General features: G+C 41.3%; 1 pseudogene; it reads right to left on the reverse strand.

Moving 5' to 3' along the window:
* Positions 1 to 16,717: 16,717 nt before the first annotated feature.
* LOC123574445 (small ribosomal subunit protein uS8-like) lies at positions 16,718 to 17,962 on the reverse strand (annotated as a pseudogene).
* Positions 17,963 to 19,406: the final 1,444 nt, after the last annotated feature.

The following is a 19,406-nucleotide window of genomic DNA, read 5'->3' on the forward strand; positions in this document are numbered from 1 at the left end:
TAAAGTGCCTGGGACAGTGTTGACAACCAGTATGTGCTAATTTTAATAGCAGCAGCAGCAGCAGCAACTGTAGTCATTAGTGAAGATAATGGGTGTGGAACATGAACATTTGTTTTGACATGTAGGGTTGAAATTTATGCCAAGAGCCTGTGCCTAAACTCAAGAGTCCCAAGAGTGTCTGGGATAGACTATGAAAAAGCATTAAAAGCCTGATGTCTGTACAGAGATCACACAAATTGGCCTGTAGATGATTTTTGTCGAAGGGGTGATGACAGAGCAGTAATAAAAAACCTAAGTCGTTCTTACCCACTGAGTTGAGTCTTTAGAACCCAGCTTAATATGTTCATGACTCAGATTTATTTTGAATCTTAGCTTTTATTTAGTACTTTAAAATGGGAGCAGATCGGGCTTACGAACGGGTGCAAAACTTGCCCTGATATTAAGTGGCCCCAATTGCTAGCCTTTTGAGTTCTTATATCTCAATTATAATTTTCTAGTATTACAATTGTTGGCCTGTTTCCTCATGCTATGCTTTTAGCAGCCAGATCTTATTGCTTAGAAAGTGACTAATAAATGTTGGTTCATTAGTAATGTTTGGTTAATGACTGTAAATGCTTTCTCATTTTCTATTTCCCCTCTTTATTGTTAATTGCTTCTAATCTATAAACTGGGAAGACAGATGTCAAATCTCGTAGTTGTGTAGGCAGCTGGAAGGACTCAGTATTGGGAAACAGATTATTTTACTCTTGGGGCCTTAATGCCCATGTAGAGCTCCTTTGGAGGAAAGCCTACCATTTGGCAAGGCTACTTGCCACCATGGAGCAGAGGTAGACAGCAAACCCAACAACAGTTGGCTATAGACTGACAGCCAATGAGTCAGTCTCCAAAGAACATCAGAAACCAAGGGAACCAATCAAATCCTCCCTTTTGGAGAGTTTGAATGTGAATCTCAAGAGGGCATTCCCTGCTGAGGAGGCTGAGGCTAACCCATGCAGCGTAAGGCAGCAAGCAAGCCCCTAGGTAGGAGGAGTAGCCGTGGAGGCAGAGTGGCTTTGTTGCCTGATGGTGGAACCTCAGGGTCAGGGACCACTGGGCAATGCTCCCAGCATGGAGCTACAGTAATTCCAAATGACTCCTAAACCATGTCCTGCTGACTTCCATGACTGTTAGAAGGAAAGTTGGTGCTACATGGTTGCTCCCTTGCATGTGGCTGTGCGGGCTGTTTTGGCTTATTTGTTTAAGAGGGGAACTGTGGACAGGTAAAGAACTTTCACCTACTCTAACCAGAGTATCCTTATTTTCTAGAACGCTTGAAAAAAATGTAAGCATTTGATATATGGAACCTGGTATAGATATTAAAATGCACTCAAGAGGAAACATGCTTTTCAGCTGAGGTCCTATCTTCCAGCTTCTTTTTTTTTTTTTCTTTTTCTTTTTTTTTTTTTTTTTGCACTCTGTCACCCAGGCTGGAGTGCAGTGGCGCAATCTCACCTCACTGCAACCTCCCCCTCCCGGCTTCAAGCGATTCTCCTGCCTCAGCCTCCGGAGTAGCTGGGATTACAGGCGTGTGCCACCACGCCCAGCTAATTTTTGTACTTTTAGTAGAGACGGGTTTTCACCATGTTGGTCAGGCTGGTCTCGAACTCCTGACCTCGTAATCTACCCGCCTCAGGCTCCCAAAGTGCTGGGATTGCAGTCGTGAGCCACCATGCCTGGCCAATTTCTTTTCCTTTTATTTCGGGTCTGGCAGGAGACTTTTATATTGTCTCCCAGGTGTGACAACTAGTCACTGTATCGTGCTTGTAAAGAATGAAATGGGTTTGGAAAAAGAAACAAAAAATTTCTTTTCAAGTTGCTACTGGCTTTACAAATCCTACTCAGAGTATCAGCCAGCACAGCTTTTAGATGCTCAGGTCAAGGTCATGGCATCTCTCTCTTTCCTCTTCTTTACTTTCTTGACTCTTCAGGTACACAGATCCCCATCCACTTCTTCCGCTGACTTCCCAGACCGTCTTCCCTCCTTTACTCTTTCCATTCTCTGTGTTCTTCTGACACAATGTAATACTTTCCAGCACCAAACATGATTACACTGTGTTGATGGATAAGGAACCCGAGGTGCTGGCCTGAGAGACAAAGCCAGGCTCAGTGAGGACATTCATTGCCAGCTGTCATGGGGGAGTGGATGGAGATTGTAGCAATGGGTTCAAGAAAGTCAGAAAACAAAGGCTTTCTAAACAAGTGGAGGAGAAATCTAGAAGTCATAAAGGAAAAATGAAAACATCTGACTACATAAAATATCTTAAAGCTATATGTGGAGAAAGATACCATAAACAAAGTCAGAAGGCAAATGACAGAGTGGACAAAAATATTTGCAACACATGTAACAGAAAAAGGTAAATGTCCTTCCTATACAAAGAGTGCTCTACAATTTAAAAGGAAATATGAAAGGTCCAATAGAAAAATGGTTTGAGGTTTGAATAGACAATTCACATAGGAGAAAATGCATACCTCCAGAAGACATAAAATGATGCTTAGCATTACTTTAGTCAAAGATATATGATATAAAAAAATCAGGTTTTTGTCTATCAGATTGGATAAAACTTAAATGACAGATAAGAGTAAGGAAATGGCTACATTGATATAGTTAGTGGAGGGTGCATCACACAACCTTTTGAAATAGAGTTTGGCCATGTCAATCAACATTACCATGTGCCATACTCAGTGATCCAGCAGATCTACTTCTAGAAATCTGGCATACAGAAAAACTCATGCACATGCATAAAGATATATAGATGAGATTTTCATTGTAGCTCTGGGACATAATAGCAAAAATGGAAAACTGAAATGTTAATAAGGGAATGTTTAAATAAACCATGAATGGTGCATCTATTAACCTAGGCAGTTGATAAAAAGAATGAGGTGGCTCTATAGATACTAACCTACAAAAATGTTCATGGTATATTAAGTGAAAAAAGCCCATTGACAAATTAAACAGCATGATTCAATTTCTACACTTTTTCTAAAGCATGAAGAAATAGTGATTTACGGGTAGGTATGCAGGGATAAATACAGAGCAAATTGTTAATAGCAGTTTAATCTGAGAAGTGGAAAGTGGGGTCTTGTGAGACTTTGTATAGTTCTTTCTAAGCACAGCTGAGTTATGGGAGGTTTTGCTTTACGTGTTTTTCACTAACTTTCTAAAGTATGATCTCAATGACAACATGATACAATTGTAAGGGTATTTGTGATAACTGATCGATCTGTTATATGCCTATTTTACTTTAGGCACTGTAGTAGAGTGATTCCACAAGTTAATTTTATCTTCATCACTCCCTATGCAATACATATTATTATTAGAACCATTTTTGCAGGTGAAGAATATGAAACTTAAACAGCTGAAGCTGCTTGTGCACAGACTTTGGCCATGGTTATGGCTTAAAGGCAATTTGAAGCAAAGATGTTGGCAATAATGTAACGCCCAGGGTGCTATAAGGACTAGGTTGAAAGTCTGCCATCTGAGGAACTCCCTTTAAAGCACATGAATAGTCCTTAAAAACTGGGTCTCAATAGATCCTTCCCCAGCTGGGGTCAAGTCCCCCTTCTTTTGGCTTTTGATGTCCTGGCTTTGTAGGCTTTCCATACTCTAGACAAGGAACGCAAATGAGTGTTGAATGAGAGTAGGGGTTTGAAGTCCCAAGCACTAGAAGGCAAATTTATCTCCCCTGACTTAATCCCGGGTAAGCAAAACTGAATGATGGTCCAGGTGTGTCAGCTGCCCACATTCTCAGCAACACTTCCAATTCCTTTTCTACTTCTTTCACAGGACAAATCTCCAGCTGTGAAGTCCCCAGAGTCCCCCTTCCACAAACCTGGCAGCCTTTGCCCAGGGCTGTGGCAATTACTCCAAATGTTTGGAGAGTCCAAACCTCCTCTTCTAACTTTGTGTGTAGGCGACCTCTGTCTTCCATGCTGGGGGATGGGAGAAAGGGGCTGAGTCTGTGTAGGGCTAAAGTTGCCAGCAAGAGCTGGGACCCAGGAGAGCAGGTGAGAAGGGAGGGGTCCGGGGAACCAGAAAACCTGTGGTTCTGAAATGAATCTGCATGAGTCATTTGTTTAAAAATGGCGGAGTTTCTGGAGCCCCAAAATAATCTTGGGGGATAGAGTAGACCAGAAAAGACAAAATAAAATGAAAGGATTAAGGGACAGCTAAATGCCTGAGATAGGCCCTTGGCTTGTGCTTAAATGATCCATGTAGGTGTGGGGGTGTGTGTGTTTAGTGAAGTCTGCCAAGCTCTCATGACTGGATTCAAGTATCAGGTCACCTGTCCAACCAATCAAATATCCTTATCTTTCAGTTGGAGAATCTTCCCTCCTCCCTGATTCCAGTCCCCAATCAGGCCACTGTCCCAGCTTTGTTAGGGGATAGGCAAATTGCTCAAGATCATTCAGTCTCACCTACCAAGTCAGGACTGCTTTCCTAGAGCAGTCAGCACTCCTCAGCTTAGCTTAGCTCAGGTGGCCTTTGGAAAATGCCTGGCTGTTACCAGATCATGGCCTTCAATTTTTTTTTTTTTTAACTGCAACCCTTAGTAAGAAATAAATGTCATATCACAACCCAGTTCATAGGTATGCATGCCCACACATACACACAAACTGAAACAGAAGTTTCAACAAACAGTACTTACTTCTTAGCCCAATTATCTCATTATTTTCCATTCTATTCTTTTTCATTTAAAGAAATGTTTGTAGGCTGGGCAAGGTGGCTCACGCCTGTAATCCCAGCACTTTGGGAGGCCGAGGTAGGTGAGCCCCGGAGTTTGAGATCAGCCTGGACAGCATGGTGAAACCCTGTCTCTACAAAAAATACAAAAATTAGCCAGGTGTGGTGATGTGTGCCTGTAGTCCCAGCTCCCAGCTACTCAAGAAGCTGAGGTGGAAGGATTGCTTGAGACCCAGGAGGTCAAGGTTTTAGTGAGCCCTGATCACATCGGTGCACTCCAGCCTGGGCAACAGAGTGAGACTTTGTCTCAAAAAAAACAAAAAACAAAAAAAACAAAACGAACCAAACAAAAGTAACAACTTGCAATTCATTCAGTTAATTTCAATACTTGTGGGTTAAGACAAGCAGATTGAAATACACATTCAAGCCTAATCTCTGAATTATGCAGAGATTTTGAGAATATTCCTTCATTAGCCACAGCCATGTGTACCACACAGGAGAAACCAGGTTGAAGGGCAAGTCGTGGTCCAAGGTTCATCCATGGACCCTCAGATACTTCGTCACCAGAGGGTTGAATGTATTGAGTCATATGATGAATGGGGCCACTGTAGTTTTAGAATAAATACAAGATTTTCTTGCTTTCTTGCTTGCTCTTTCTTTTCTTTCTTTGTTTTGAGACAAAGTCTGGTTCTGTCACCCAGGCTGGAGTACAGTGGCACAATCACAGCTTAACTGCAGCCTCAACCTCTGGACTGAAGCGATCCTCCCACTTCAGCTTCCCGAATAGGTAGGACTGCAGGCATGCAGCAACACACCTGACTAATTTTGGTACTTTTTGTAGAGACGGGGGTCTCATCGTTTGCCCAGGCTGGTCTGGAACTCCCAGGCTCAAGTGATCCACCCACCTCAGCCTCCCAAAGTTCTGGGATTACAGGCTTGAGCCTCCCTGCCCAGCCAAGATTAGCTATTGAGAGCTTTCTATGTGCCAAGCACAGTTCTAAGCACTTTATACCAATTAACACATTTAATCCTCACAATACCACCATGTCGTATGTAGTATTATTAATCCCTGATATATGGACAGTTTGAGAATTTAACATCCAGAAAATAGCTATTAAGTATGGATCCAGGTATCAAAGCCAGGAAGACTGGCTCCAGAGCCCCCAGCTCTTACACACCACATGTACCTCCTCCCTACAGTAGAGCTTCTCGGACCTTCCATGACTGGTTCACTTTGCCGTCTTTTCCAAGGATAATGTCCAGTGCTGAGCTCAGCAAGCTGGCCAGAATTACATAAAGGACTTAGACTAGAGCTGGAGCTTCGGTGTGGTCACCAATCCAGGTGATCATTTCATTAGATCAGTCCAGCAGAGCATTCGTTCAATACCCACTTACCAAGCCCTCGAACCCAGAAGGTCAGGGCTGGAAGACACTCCAGAAACTTCCAGCTACTTAGGGACTTTCATACAGGGTAAAAGGGACACAGGGACCTCTCTACTCCAAGACTTCACTTTTATCTGTTTCAGAGAGAGAGTTTCTGCATAAACTTATACTTGAACAAAATAGTCTTGCTGTTAAAACAAGTTTATTTATTTTGGGGGAGGTGAGTGAAATTTTTAAGGAATTAGCAGTCTTTTAGGAAATAATTGATTAAATGATTTTTAGTGTGGTAAAATACATATAATGTAAAATTTACCATGAATGGCAGTGCATTCACAGTATTGTACAATATTCACCACTAACTAGTTCCAGCACATTTTCATCTCCCCTACAGGAAATCCCATATCCCCTAGGCAGTGATTCCCCATTACCTTTTCTCCCCAGTTCTGGAAACCACTAATTTACCTTCCGTGTTTGCAAAATTGCCTCTTCTGGGCATTTCACATAAACAGAATCATGTAAAATGTGGCCTTTTATGACTTGTTCTTTCATTTAGTATAATGTTTTTCTTTTTCTTTTCTTTCTTTTTTTTTGAGACAGAGTCTCACTCTGTTACCCAGGAGGCTGGAGTGCAGAGGCACAATCTTGGCTAACTACAACCTCTGCCTCCCCAGTTCAAGCAATTCTCATGCCTCAGCTTCCCTAGTAGCTGGGATTACAGGTGCACGCCACCACACCCAGCCTCACTTAGAATAAGTTTTCAACGCTGTAGCATGTATCTGTACTTCATTCTTTGTTATGGCTGAATAATATTCCATTGTTTGAGTACATGTTTGTTTATCTGTTTATCAGTTGATGGGTGATTGGATTGTTTCCACCTTTTGGCTGTTGTGAATAATGCTGCTTGCTATGAACATTTGTGGACACATTTTTGCTTGAGCACCTGTTTCAATTCTTTCAGTTATATTATTTCTATTTATTTTTTATTGAGACAGGGTCTCAATCTCTCACCCAGGCTGGAGTGCAATGGCACAATCTCAGCTCACTGCAACCTCAGCCTCCTGGGCTCAAGTAATCCTCCTGCCTCAGCCTCCTGAGTAGCTGGGACTACAGGCATACACTACTATGCCTGGCTTATTTTTGTATTTTTTGCAGAAAGGGGTTTCACCGTGTCGCCCAGGCTGGTCTTGTACTCCCGGGCTCAAGTGATCTGCCCTCCTCAGCTTCCCAAAGTGCTGGGATTACAGGCGTGAGCCACTGGATGTGGCTAATTCTTTCAGTTATATACCCAGGAGAGGAACGACTGGGATCACAGGGCAATTCTTGTTTAAGTTATTGAAGAAGTGCCAAATTGCTTTCTACAGTGGATGCACCATTTTACATTTCCACCAGCAACATATGAGGGTTCTAATTGCTCCACATCCTTGACAACACTTGTTATTTTCCTTTATAAAAAAATTATAACCATTCTAGTGGGTGCAAAAATTGTCTTATTGTGTTTTTTTTAATTTGAATTTCCCTAATGACAATGATACTAAGCATCTTTTATGTGCTTCTTGGCCACTGTATAACTTCTTTAGAGAAATGTCTATTCATGTCCGTTGCCCATTTAAAAATTGGGTTGTCTTTTTGTTGTTGAGTTGTAGGAGCTTTTCACATATTCTGGATACAAGTCCTTATCAGATATATGATTTGCAAATATTTTCTTCCATTCTGTGTGTTGTCATTTCACTCTCTTAAAAGCATCTTTTGATGTTTTTCATTTTGATGAAATCCAATTTATCTAATTTTTTCTTTTCTTTCTTTCTTTCTTTTTTTTTTTTTTTTTTTTTGAGACAGAGCTGCTCTGTTGCTCGGGCTGGAGTGCAATGGTGCAACCCTGGCTCACTGCAACCTCTGCCTTCTGAGTTCAAGTGATTCTCCCGCCTCGGTCTCCCGAGTAGCTGGGTCTACAGGTGCGTGCCACCACCCCCAGCTAATTTTTGTATTGTTAGTAGAGACAAGGTTTCACCGTGTTGGCCAGGTTGGTCTTGAACTGCTGACCTCAAGTGATCTGCCCGCCTCAGCCTCCCAAAGTGCTGGGATTACAGACATGAGCCACCACGCCCAGCCTCTAATTTTTTCTTTTGTTGCTTGTGTTTTTTGTGTCATTTCTTAAACCAATGCCAAATCTGAGGTCATGGACATTTACCTTTATATGTTCATCTAAAAGTTGTATGGTTTTAGCTCTTACATTTAGGTCTTTTATCCATTTTGAATTAGTTTTTGTATATGGTGCAAAGTAGGGTTCCAACTTCATTCTTTTGTGTGTAGATATCTAGGTTTGCCATCTTAATTTGTTGAAGAGACTCTTCTTTCCCACTGAATGGTCGTAGTAGCCTTTGAAAATCAGTTGACCATGGATGTATGAATTTATTTCTAGACTCTTAATTCTATCTCATTTATCTTATGTCTATCCTTATGCCAGTACATGTACATGACGATTACTGTAGCTTTGTAGAAAGTTTTGAAATCAGGAAGGCTAAGTCCTCCAACTCAGTTCTTTTTCATGATTGTTTTGGCTATTCATGGTCCCTTACAATTCCCTATGAATTTTAGGATGATCTTGTCTATTTCTGCAAAAAGGCCTTTGGGATTTTGCTAGAGATTGCATTGAATCTGTAGATTGCTTTGTGTAGTATTGCCATTTTGATATTAAGTCTTCAAATCCACAAACTCAGGATGTTTTTCCATTTATTTAGATTTTCTTTGTTTTAACAATGTTTTCATTGTATTAGTCTCACATCTTCTTGGTTAAATATATGTTAAGTATTCTATTTTTTAAAATTGTTTGAAGTTTTTTTTTTTGAGACAGGGTCTCATTGTTTGCTTGAGACAGGGTCTCATTCTGTCACCCAGGCTAGAGTGCAATGGCACGATCTGGGATCACTGCAGCCTCCACCTCCCAGGTTCAGGTGACCCTCCCACCTCAGCCTCCTGAGTAGCTGGGACCACTGGCATGCCCCAGTACGTCTGGCTAATTTTTGTATTTTTTTGTAGAGACAGAGTTTCACCGTGTTGGCCAGGCTGGTCTCAAATTCCTGGGTTCAAGCCATCCACCTGCCTCTGCCTCCCAAAATGCTGGGATTACAAGCATGTGCCAAGGTGCCTGGCATATTCTATTTTCCACCCCAGCAAAGTAATAAATCTTATTTTGGGAGGGCAATTTTACGTTTACATAAAAATTAAGCAGAAAGTTCCAGTATATATCTTTTAAAAAAAAATTTTTTTTGATGCTATTATACACGAAATTGTTTTCTTAATTTTCTTTTTTGGATTGTTCATTGCCTTACATGTACAGAAATACAGCTGATTTTTGTGTGTTGATCTTGCACTCTGCAACTTTGCTGAATCCTTCTATTAGTTCTAATTGCTGTTAATATTTGACGCTTGCCCTTGTCCATATACCGTCTCCCTGCCATTTAATTGTTGAAGAAACTAAGTGGCTAGGACTTGCCCAGGGTCCTGCTGCCTTTTATGACTGAGCTTGGGGCAGGCTTAGCACTTTTTCCCTTCAGAGCTCCAACTCACTCCTTAAATTGAACCCCATTTTTTCAGTGTAATTTGTAGGTACAAATTTCAGCCAGGTGCCTCTACAAAGCCCCTGTCCACCCCTTCCAATTCCCTTATCTCTTCCCTCTCTTCCCATTCATTTGCCCCCATGTGCCCATTATCATGAGCCCAGCGTGGACTCCCACCTGGACCCTGGCCCCCCGGCCCCCAGCCCTGGCCACAAGGTCACAGAGATAACTCCGTAGGAAATTATACCCCGGGGCCCTTTGCTCCTGACTCCCTGCGTGGAGCAGAGAACCACTCAGATAGGTGCTTGCAGCTGTCCCCCTCTCACGGCTGTTTGCCCGGGCATTCTAGGATGCTCTGGTATTAGAGCACCCTGCCTGTTACTGGCCCCCTGAGCACCAACAAGCCCGTCTCAGGCCTCCGAAGCCAGGCAAATCTAGCATGCAAACCAGGATCATTTTCGGGCGTTGGCCCCCGCCCCCCCCGCTTGAAATCTGGTTTCCATGTTCACAAAACGCAGCCCTACTGGTGGAACTCGCGACTCCAGACGCAGAGAAGCTGTGGGCAGAGGCGGAGGCAGAGGGTGGGAATGCAGCCTGGCGTTGGAGTGGGGAGAAAGGGGAGGGAGGAACCGCGAGCCCAGGCCCCGCCCGGTTGCCTAGGTGACAGGGGAGCGCGAGGGAGAAGTGGGGGCTGAGCTGATCCGAGCACTTCAGATCTTAATACCGAACAGCTCAGCCCCCATGAGGGAGGAGGACGAAGCCCCAAGCCAAGGGAGTCATCTTCATTATTTTACCTTAGTACCTAGTGTTCTGCTTTCCATAGTGAAACAGAATGTCAGTCCTGGAAAAGAGCTTGCGAAGTCTCTTTGCCCAGTGGTTTTCAAGCAGGTTTGTAGCTAAAGATTCTTGTTTCAAATAAACCTTGCCCAGAACCTCAGTTTGCAAAACAGACCTGTAGGGAGCTAGTCACCCCACTCCACCTTCCCACATTGTGGAAAAGCTCTGGTCTGGGCCCAAACCCTCCTTGTAGAGATGGGAAAACTGAGGTCCCCAGACAGGCACTGCATTGCCCACGGACACCCAGGACGTAAATTCGCTGCAGAACCAGGATTGGAAACGGTCTCCCAGTGATCACCATAGAGCAAGCATGAAGAAGTTAATCCCTTAAAGTAGCTGGGAAGAGAACAGGCACACAGGATGTTTTAGGAACCTGGAATTTCCAGACCTGCTGAGACAACACAATCCCCTTATTTTACAGACGAGGAAACTGAGGCCCAGAAAGGTGGCAATGGCAAGTTAGTAGAGTGGTCCTAAGCGGAGTAATATTCTCTTAGATGAATCTGAGCATTTGGCTTTTTGGCTAGCTTAAGCAATAAATCTTTGCTGAAATTCTGAGGTGCCAGATGGCGCAGGGGAGGAGCACCGGCCTGGGAGTTTCATCCCCCTCTGTTACTGACGAACCCGTGACCTTGGGAGATTTATTTTAAAGAGTCGAAGGGATCATCCCCCGGTTTGTAAGAGGTCCAGAAGAGTAATAGGATTAAATGGTGCTTCAGAGTGTTTTATATTGTTTCTAAATGTCAGGGCCTCTTTGGGGGAAGGGAAGTAAGCATACTGCTCTTTAAAGACTGAATTTGACAGTGGGTTTTTTAAACGTTCTTTATTTTTCTTTTTCAATTTTCATAGCTAATTATAAAGTAACACATGGCCATTTCAGAAAATGTGTAAAGTACAGAAAATGAAAGGAAAAAAACAGCAGAAAGAAAAATCACCCATAAACATCACCCAGAGGCAACCATTGTTATACTTTGCTGTACATTTCCTTTCAGTCTTTTTTCTACAATTTTTTTCCTTGTACAGCATAAATTGTATTTTATGTTGTAATTTTTAATAATTTCATTTAATTATTTCATGATTAATATTTAACTTAGAATATTAAAGCTAAAGACCTGTCTGATCACCACCCACAGCCCTGGATTCTTTGATGTATTAATCTTCCAGAGCATTTAATTTTTTTCCCACGTATTTACACTCACTTGCCATTTATTTATAGCCATTTCATTTATGTAAAACCACAGGAAATGTATAGTGTAATAATAAATGTGTATATGTATTATATTCTATATGTGTTTTACACATGGTATAATGTTTTCTCTGCAATTTGCTTTTTTCTTTTTTGCTCATTTGACACCTATATTAGTCCATCTTATGTATAAGCCACTTCATATCTACCCATTTTGTTCTTGATGAGCATATACATTGGTTCCAATTTTTTGCTACTGTGATAAATTCTACCATGAATAACCTTTGCAAATTCCTCTGCAGAGGGGCTAATGTTTCTCTGGTGGTAGATGCATGAAAGTAGAATTGCTGGATATGCATTTATTTACTTTTAATCCACACTGCCAAATTGCCCTCTAAAGCTACTGTGTATAATGAGCATCCTTATTAGCTTATAACACTGCTTTGCTTGATTATAGAACTTCACTTTAAAATATATATATATTTTTTAGAATCTACTGAGTGAAAATAATTTATTTTTCTATGATTTTCCTGATTATTAGTATGACTAAGCATATTGTTTACTGGCTATTTAAAAAATTAGTTTATAGAGTTGCTTTGTATATTTAGGCCACTATTTTTTTTCTATATCTATCACAAACATTTTCCTCACTCTGCTGATTATCTTTTAATCTTGTTTGCAATGTCTTTTGACATGCAGAATTTTAAATATTTAATATAGCAAAATTTATATATTTTCCTTTATAGATTTTTGTTTTTTGTTCAAAAAGATCTACGTTTTTCGCTAATAATTATAAGTATCTATTTACTTATCTTTTTTTTTAAACATTAAAACATTGACTCCATCTGGATTTATTTCGGTGTATGTATGTGATAGGAATCTAATTTTGTTGCTTTGCATATGGATAGTTAATTGCTTTGATACCAATTATTGTATAGTCTATTTTCCACTGATTTCGAATACCAACCCTATCGTATACCAAATCCCCATATAAACACAGATCTATTTCCTGACCCCTTACTCTTTTCCATTTATCCATTTATCTCCTTTTCTATTTTTATGCGAATACTACACTGTTTTGATTACTATTGATTTATAAGGTATCTTAACAGCTGATGGGCAAGTTACCCACTTTTTCTGTTTCATTGCCTTGGTCCTTCCTGTACATTTATTCTTCCATATGAATTCATTTATGAAGGTCTGTGAAAAGTCTTTTTAGTAATTTGATTGTTATTGCATTGAATTCATACCTAGATTTTGAGAAATGTATCTAGACTATAGTGTCTTTCTATCCAAGAATTTGACATGTTGATTTATTGGGTCTTTTAAAATGTGTTTTAGTCAAGTTTAAAATCACCTTCATAAAGATCTTATTTCTCTCTCTTTTTTTTTTTTTTTTTTGAGACAGGGTCTTGTTCTGTCGCCCAGGCTGGAGTACAGAGGCCTGATCTCGGCTCACCGCAACCTCCATCTCCCAGGTTCAAGCAATTCTCCTGCCTCAGCCTCCTGAGTAGCTGGGATTACAGGCGCGCACCACCATGCCTGGCTAATTTTTGTATTTTTAGTAGAGATGGGGTTTCATCATGTTGGTCAGGCTGGTCTTGAACTCCTGACCTCGTGATCCACCCGCCCCGGCCTACCAAAGTGCTGGGATTACAGGCGTGAGCCACCGTGCCTGGCCGATCTTATTTATCTTTTACTAAAATTTTTCCTAAAGACTTTATAGTCTTTGTTACTATTGTTTGTTTCCAATTACATTTTCTTATTGCTTATACTTGTATGTAGAAAGGCAATTAATTTTGGTACATTGGTACTATTAATTCTAACAGTTTGTTCATTGGTTCTTTTAGGTCTTCTAGATAAGACAACCAAATCTCATCTGTATATAATTAATGCTTTGCTTTGTCTTCTTCCCTTCTAATATTTATATCTCTATTTTGGAGATAATCTTACTGAAATTGGGTATGTTCAAGAAGGGGAATAGTGGGTATTCTAATCTTGCTCTTGACATTAACGAGACTACATCTAATGATGTACCTTGTTAGTAGGCTCAATACTGTAACAGAAAACTCCAATACCTCAATGGCCAAACACACAGTGGCTCCAACTTGCATAACGTCTAATGCAAATGCTGCACATCAAACAATTGTCCTTCAAGGGTGACTTGGGAATCCAGAATCATTCCATCTTGTAATGATGCCACATTCAATGTATCACCTCCAAATTTGCTGCAGAAGAAGAAGAAAATGTGGGGAACACCAGATCTTTAACCACCTTGACCTGGGAATAACTTCCACTCAGTTTTCTAGAATAGTTATGTAGCCCCATGTATATGTAAAGGGTCTGAAAAATATAGTTCCTGACAAGCCAGCCATTTCCTAGAATCTGTGCATAATATTGTTTAGTAGTCTCATAACTTTAAAATCTCTTCTGAATCAGTAGTTTGATCATTTTGCAATCTAGATAAGGTTAATTTGCACTCCCTTTTGTTTCACTTGATCACGCTTGAAAACATTTGTCTACTTGTCTTTTCAAATTTTTTTTTCTTGTCTGTTTTACTGTTTTGTACTTCCGTCTACTATTTTTCTTTATTCTACTTTCTTTACCTATATTTTGCATTTCCCCCCGGTTTGTTTTTGTTGAAAGCTATACTGGGTTGAAGAGTGTCCCGCTAAAATTGATGTCTACCCAGAATCTATAAACAAGGCCTTATTTGGAAATAGGATTTTTGCAGAGGTAATCAAATTAAGATGATGTCATACTGGATTAAGGTGGGCCCTAAATCCAATATGACTGGTGTCCTTATAAGAAAAGAGAAATTTGAACCCTGAGACAGACACACAGGGAGAATGCCATGTGACGACTGAAGCAGAGATTGGAGTGATGTATCTGTAAGCCAAAGATTGCTGGCAATCACCAGAAGTCAAAGAGGTCTAGGAAGCCACCTCCTTCAATGAGAACATGGTGTTGCCAACACTTTGATTTCAGTTCTAGCCTCCAAAACTATTAGACAATAAATGTCTATTGTGTTAAGCCACACAGTGTGTGGTAATTTGTTATGGCAGCCCTAGGGAACCAATGCAAAAGCTAAGTTTATTCAACATTAGTCTTCCCTGCTTTATAATAAGTACAAGTAAGTTTATATATTTCCCTGAAGACTACTTTAACGTCACCTTAAAGTAGTACTTCAGTTAATTCTAATTTTATCGTAGTTTTTTCATCAACCCATTAATTATTTAGACCTGTTTTAAAACTTCTCGATGTGTACAAGTTTCTAGCCATCTTCCTGTTGTTGTTGACATAAAATTTTATCATTAAATGTTTTGTATTATTTTACTTTACTTACTTACTTATTTTTAGAGATTGGGTCTTGCTATGTTGCTCAGGCTGGACTCAAACTCCTGGGCTCAAGCAATCATCCCACCTCCTCCTCCTAAGTAGCTGGGACTATGCCCAGCTATATTACTTAAAAAAATTTTTTGGAACTTACTGTGCAGTTGAATACTTAGTCAATACTTAGTTAAATTTTATAAATGTTCCATTTGTATTTGTGAAGAATGTACATTTTCTATTCAAAGTTCTACATATATCAATTACATTCACAGGTTGTCTGATCATTGCTGTGTTAAAGACTAGCTAATTGATGAACAAACTTGTTCCCCTTCCTCCTGGGCACACAATTAGGCTACATTTCCTGGACTTTTTTGCAATTAGATGTGGTCTTGTACTGAGTTTTGGCCAATGGAGCATGAGCAGAAATTATGTGTGTCACTTCCAGGCACAGCTCACATGTGATTCTCCTTTCTGTCTGTCACTATGAATGCCAAGATCTCAACACTCAGAGTGACCTTGGAAACTACATATTGAAGGTGGCAGAGTATCTATCAGCTTGAATTCCTCGCAGAGACCCTTCCTCCATGCCCCACAACCAAACACTGAACTTAACATGAAAAAGAAATTAACTTCGATTGTCTAAGTGTTCAGCTACTGATAGTTAAGAGTTTATTTGTTACAGTTGCTAGTGTGACTTAAACTAATACTGTTTTGCTCTTCAGATACTCTATGCTTTATACTTTTTTTGTCTTCTTGTTTTGTCAGTGTCTGATGAATGTGTGTGAGTCTCTTGATATAAATATAGGTCTAGGCTGGGCACAGCGGCTCATGCCTGTAATCTCAGCACTTTGGGAGGCAGAGATGAGAGGATCACTTGAACCCAGGAGTTTGAGACCAGACTGGGTAACAAAGTGAGACCCATCTTTACAAAAACTAAAAAAAATTAGCCAGGTGCAGTAGTCTGTGCTTGTAGTCCCATCTACTCAGGAGGCTAAGGCAGGAGGACCCCTTGAGCCCAGGAGTTCAAGGTTATAGTGAGCTATGGTCATGCCACTGTACTCCAGACTGGGTGACAGAGCAAGAGCCTGCCGGAAAAAAAAAAAAAAAAAAAGGCTGGGCACCGTGGCTCACACCTGTAATCCCAGCACTTTGGGTGGCCAAGGTGGGTGGATTACCTCAGGTCAGGAGTTCAAGACTAGCCTGGCCAACATGGTGGAACCCTATCTCTACTAAAAATACAAAAATTATTCGGGTGTGGTGGTGTGTGCCTGTAATTCCAGCCACTCGGGAGGCTGAGGCAGGATAATCACTTGAACCTGGGAGGTGGAGGTTGCAGTGAGCCGAGATTACACCACTGCACTCCAGCCTGGGTGACGGAGCGAGACTCCATCTCAAAAAAAAAAAAAAAAAAAAAAAATACACACACACACACACACACACACACACACAGAGAGCTATATGATTCCAGATGTATACAAATTATAAATTACTTTTAGTAATCCATAAAATCTTGCTGTATATTTCAAAGCTATGTTGTTAGATATATGAACTTGTGTTATAATTTTTTGGAAAAGCATTCCTTTTATCAGTATGAAAATTATTTTTGCTGATATTTGCCAGGTTTTAACCATTTTATTTATTCATGTTTTGGAAGCACCAGAGTCCATTGAGACATTTTATTTGTAGGTATGTATTACACCCCTAGAAAAAGAATCCCAGGATTTTCCCTCCTATGTGTTTTTTGTCTCGCTTTTTTTATGGTCCATGATACCAGCTGAGATTGTTAGTACAATGAATTGAAACTGGTGGGATGAAAGCAAGTTATTCTGCCATTTTTCTAGATCTTTGAGTTGGACATTGATATGGTTTGGATGCGTGTCCCCTCCAAATCTCATGTTGAAATGTGATCCCCAATGTTGAAGGTAAGGCCCAGTGGGAGGTGTTTGAGTCACGGGGGCAGATGACTTAAGAATGGCTTGGTGCCCTCCTTGCCATAATGAGTGAGTTCTCGCTCTGAGAGTTCACCGAGATCAGGTTGTTTAAAGGAGTGCGGCCCTCTCCCTCCATCCCTTGCTTCCATTCTTGCCATGTGATGTTCCTGCATCCCCTTCACCTTGAGCCATGAGTGGAAGCTTCCTGAGGCCTTCACCAGAAGCAGATGCCAGTGCCGTGCTTCCTGTATGGCTTGCAGAACTGTGAGCCAAAATACATCTCTTTTCTTATACATTACCCAGCCTTAAGTATTTCTTTATAGCGATGTGAAATGGACCAACACACATGAAATCTGGGGCTGATCACTCCACACTTGTTTAACCTGCCTGTGAGGTTCACTATTTTCTCAGCTCTGTGATCATTAATGGTTTCAAATCACCAATGTAGCCATGCTTCATCATCACAGTTAGAAACTGGATGATGACTTTGGAGCATGGCCTAATGTGAACCTGGCATTTGCCCCTCTTCTCAGCATTGTTGATTCTCTTGAGAGTATCAGCCAGGACATTAATGTGCACCATTATGGCTGCTGGGTAGCCTCACCCTCCCAAGCTCCCAGTAAAGCCCCAGCAATGAGAAGCTGCACCGCCTACCTGGCCACAAATCCCCAATGCTACCTTCCCCAGGCCAAGGCACTGCCTTAGTTGCTAAGAGGAGCCAGGCACTGCGGTGTGAGCCTGGACTACCGCCTCTCTGGGTGGCTGAAAGTTCCGGCTCTCACCAGCGCTGCAGCCTGCACCTCATGGACCTGGGTCCTCAGAATGTGGAGCATGGGGTGTCTGGACATGGCTCTCCTCTATGCCTGTCCAGAACACTGCAAGGCCAGGATTCCTGCCTAGTGGGGCTCAGTGTCCTCGAAGAGCACTGAACCAGAGCCTTAGACTGCAGGATGGTGCCAATGACTGATGATCTCAACCGTTTTGAAGTGTGCAGTTTAGTGGCATTAAATACATAAGCATTGTTGCACAACCATTACTACCATCATTTCCAGAATGTTTTCATCTTCCCCATCTGAAACTCTGTACCCATTGAATGCTAATTCCCCATTCTCCCCCTCCAGCCCCTCCCAATTGCCATTTTACTTTTTGTCTCTATGAATTGACTAAGTACCACATATAGATGGAATCATACAATATGTAGTCTTTTGTGACTGGCTTATTTCACTTAGCATAAAGTCTTCAAATTTCATTCATGTTGTAGCATGTGCCAGTTCTTCATTTTTTTACTGAATAATATTCTATTCTAACATTCTTTTTTAAAAAAAAAGCAACAGGTTGGACTGGGCGTGGTGGCTCACACCTGTAATCCCAGCACTTTGGGAGGCCAAGGCAGGGGGATCACAAGGTCAGGAGTTCGAGACCAGCCTGACCAACATGGTGAAACCCCATCTCTACTAAAAATACAAAAATTAGCCAGGTGTGGTGGCACATGCCTGTAATCCCAGCTACTCAGGAGGCTGAGGCAGGAGAATCGCTTGAACCTGGGAGGTGGAGGTTGCTGTGAGTTGAGATCATGCCACTGCACTCCAGCCTGGGCAACTGAGTGAGACTCCATCTCAAAAAAAAAAAAAAAAGAAAGAAAGAAAGAAAAATAAGTAAAATATAATTCACATACCATAAAATTCACCCTTTTAAAGTATCTAATGATGGCCAGGCACAATGGCTCACGCCTGTAATCCCAGCACTTTAGGAGGCTGAGACCTGCAGATCACATGAGCCCAGGAGTTTGAGACCCAGCAACATGGAGAAACCCCGTCTCTACCAAAAATACAAAAAAATTAGCCAGGTGTGCTGGTGTGCACCTGTAGTCCCCAGCTACTTGGGAGTCTGAAGTGGGAGGATTGCTTGAGCCCATAAGGCAGAGGTTGCAATGAGCCTCAATCGAGCCGCTGCACTTCAGCCTGGATGACAGAGTGAAACCATGTCTCAAAAAAAATAAATAAAATTTTAAAATTAAGTATAGGGCATTTTTCATATGTTTACAGAGTTGTCCAACCATTACCACTCTCTAATTTCAGGATGTTTTCATCAGCCCTGCAGCCATTAGCAGTCACTCCTCATTTTCCCCTCCCTCCAGGACCTGGCAATCATTAATGTATTTTCTGTCTTTATGGATTTGCCCCTTCTGGACATTTCATATAAATGGAATCATACAGAGCTGGGCATGGTAGTGTGCACTGATTGTCCCAGCTGAGGCAGGCAGATCCTTGGAGCCCCAGAATTTCCATGCTGTAGAGTGTGATGATCATGCCTGTGAATAGACACTGCACTCTAGCCACGGCAACACGGTGAGACACCGTCTCCGAAATAAGCAAATAAATAAGATCATACAATATGTGGTCTGTTGTGTTTGACTTCTTTTGCTTATAATGTTCCCAAGGTTTACTTGTTATAGCATG

Source organism: Macaca fascicularis, chromosome 7, assembly GCF_037993035.2.
Source record: "Macaca fascicularis isolate 582-1 chromosome 7, T2T-MFA8v1.1".
Lineage (NCBI taxonomy): Eukaryota > Metazoa > Chordata > Mammalia > Primates > Cercopithecidae > Macaca > Macaca fascicularis.